The sequence below is a fragment of the Mastomys coucha genome, unplaced genomic scaffold (genome assembly GCF_008632895.1).
Source record: "Mastomys coucha isolate ucsf_1 unplaced genomic scaffold, UCSF_Mcou_1 pScaffold14, whole genome shotgun sequence".
Lineage (NCBI taxonomy): Eukaryota > Metazoa > Chordata > Mammalia > Rodentia > Muridae > Mastomys > Mastomys coucha.
The window spans coordinates 60,905,460-60,908,512 of record NW_022196896.1 but is presented as its reverse complement, the minus strand read 5'-3'; the positions used below and the strand labels follow the sequence as shown (position 1 = coordinate 60,908,512).

The window sequence follows — 3,053 nt, the reverse complement described above, 5'->3', positions numbered from 1 at the left end:
CTCTTCATTTCTCATTTGTCTTGTATGTGAAGTTTAGATAAAGCTGTCGGGGTGGCGGCAGCTGATCTTTATGTCATGCTTTGCCTCTGGTGTGCTTGCTTAGATCATCACTATGATTGTTATTATTGCTCTCATATAATTTTAATGCTAGATCTCTCTTTCTCTGTAAAACTAATTATTTTTATATGAATTTGGCCTTAGAAGTTGGATTACACCCATGGATAATAAATAGATTGCCATTGTACCTTTAGAAAATAGTTCATTTATGCTGGAAAAAAAAAATGGCTGCAGCACCCAGATGCAGGCAGGAGTTTTCTGGGTGCCCAGCTGTTCATGAAAGGCATGGAAGGCTGCCTCACCCAATCCTCTCCTAGTCCCTGTTTAGTGTCTTTAAAAATTATTGTAAAAAAAAGCTTTACTCCTTCGGTATATGTAAAAGTCAATTCCTGTGCCATGATTGACTTTGATACATTAAGTTTGACAGATTAGTCCTGTTAAAAGAGCAGGGAGAGATCATATTCAGGTATCACGCACAAGAAAACAATCATGAATTTGGAACTATCCATTGCACAAGCTGGCTGACACCCTTAAGAAACTTTAGAACAGTGGTTTATAATACTAGGCAATGACACCACTCATAAATATAGTACTAATCCTGTTTAAGATCAAAAGGCTATAACATAACATATAAGGCTTCATGTAATAAATGTGTACTCAGTAAATATTTATTGCAACATTGATTTTTTTTACAGGAAAATCAGTCTAGAAGGAAACAATCATTTCATTTTTATATATTTTATGTCTAAAATATTTACAGTTTATTGATCCCTTATTCTGTGCCAAGTGGTTTACATAAAATCATTTGGATTTTAATGGAGACTGGAGAGATGGCTCAATGGTTAAGAACATTTATTGGTCTTGCAGAGGATTCTGGTTTGATTTCTAGCACTCACGCAGTGGTTCATAATCATCTCTAAATCTAGGCTCAGGGGATTCGACTTCATTTCCTGGTCTTTGAGGGCACCAGAAATGTACATGGTACGCATACACATATGCAGGCAAAACATTCAACAAGGCCACACCTCTTCATCCTTCTCAAATTGTGCTACTCCATGATGACAAAGCATTCAACTATATGAGCCTATGGAGGCTATTTTTATTCAAACCACCACATTCACTAAGTGAGACTTGGATGGAATCATGTATGTAGTCTGCAGCCAGTTCCCTATCTTGGGTGAATAGACTGTTTGTGTCTGTTCAGAACAAGTCAAAGTATAATGTTGGTTAAGGTCAGGCCAATGGTGAGAGATGCACTCATCCTAGGAGAATATGAGGTTATCTGAGGCTTGTCTGTATTTCAATAACCTTAGTACATGCTGGTGTTGAATCAATATTTTCAGGTTACATAAGGGCTGTTGCTTCAGAACACATAGATCCCACTGTCATATGAAGGATGCAGATGTTATCACTGTTGCTGCAGATTCCTGTGTCTGATGTAAATTCAACAACAGCATGCCATATAATGAGCAGGAAATATGCTTTTGTATGTATGACCTGTTTTGTATGTTTTGATGAGATTTCTTATCACAGTTGATCCTTGATGTCAACCGATTTTACATCCTTGGAGTCCAAAGGTCATGGGTAGAGAATAATAAAGTGAACAAATTGAATCTTTTGCTGTTGTTATCCCCTGGCCAAGGCAATGCCGTAACAACTTCCTAGCATCTAAATTGTATTTGGCATTAACAATTATCTGGATTTGATTTAAAGTATGTAGGTGTGTGTGTGTGTGTGTGTGTGTGTGTGTGTGTGTGTGTGTAGACTCTGTGAAGATACCATAGCATTTTTGAGCATTTGCAACTCTTAGAACCTGTGAGATTCTGTATAGATAGTTATGGACCACTATGGAATCATCTTTCCCTTTAGTTATACTCTATGAAATGGTGTGTGTTGATTAGAAAGGCTTCCCTTTCATCATCCCACATTATGGTCTATGCTCTCCTTTGTGTGTTATTTACCTTTTACAAGGTTGCAGTGAGTTGAAGGAACCTTTTCTTTAGTAAATTTATCTGTATTTGTGCATAAAATATTCTAGACTTATGAAGCCATTCTGATGAGGTAACTCAAGCTTTTCTTCAGTTAGATAAAAGTGTTACTATGACATCTTATTTTACGTGCAATAAACCACCTATTCATTAACATCTACCCTTGAAGTTTCTTATTTATTTCCTCAAATTATTTGTTCAAGATTGTCATGGTACATGCCTATAATCCCAGGATTTAGGCTGAAACAGGAGGATCAGAAGTTAAACATCAGTTGTGGCTGTAAGGAACAGGAAGCCCTGTGGGGTAAAAAGGAATACAAAAGCAAATTCTGTCACCTCCCTGCTTTACAGACTGGACTTGACTGCTAATGCACCTTGAATATCTGAGAGTCTCCATTAGAATCTAATCTGCTCTGGAATCAAGAACAGACAATTCCATTATGGGTGGAGGGGACAATGGCAACATTGTCATCAAAAAGAGGTTTGTGTTTGAGGCAGAACTAGAAGAGTGATGCAAAAGGAGGCAAGAGGAATGGGAGAAAGTTTGAAAACCAGAAAGCCCAGAAGAATGTCCAGAAGAGGTGTATGCATGAACATACATGCATGAATGTCTCTGCATGAATGGCTGCAGGAACAGAAAGACAGGAAGCAGCAGGAGTATGAGGAGCAGTTCAAATTCAAAAACATGGTAAGAGGGTTACCATGAAGACGAGACCAACTTCCTTGATGAGGTTTCTTGGCAGCAGGAGCTGATAGAGAAGCAGTGACAAGAAGAACTGGAGGATCTGAAGGAGTACAGAGGGAATCTCAACAAGGTTGGGATTTCTGCAGAAAATAAGGAAGCAGAGAAGAAGCTGGCTGTGAAACCCATGGAAACCAAGAACAAGTACTCTCAGGCAAAGCTGTTGGCAGGAGTTGTGAATGAATCGTTAGAGCTCAGTGAAGGAAACCGTCCTGCAGTTTTCCTTCGTTCCGTGGGTGATCTACGAACGGGAACTTGAGGTCCTG

At 38.7% G+C, this 3,053-nt stretch overlaps 1 pseudogene; it reads left to right on the top strand.

The window, feature by feature from the left end:
- The first annotated feature begins 2,485 nt into the window (after positions 1–2,485).
- Positions 2,486–3,053, top strand: part of LOC116089119 — a 3,308-nt pseudogene continuing 2,740 nt past the window's right edge.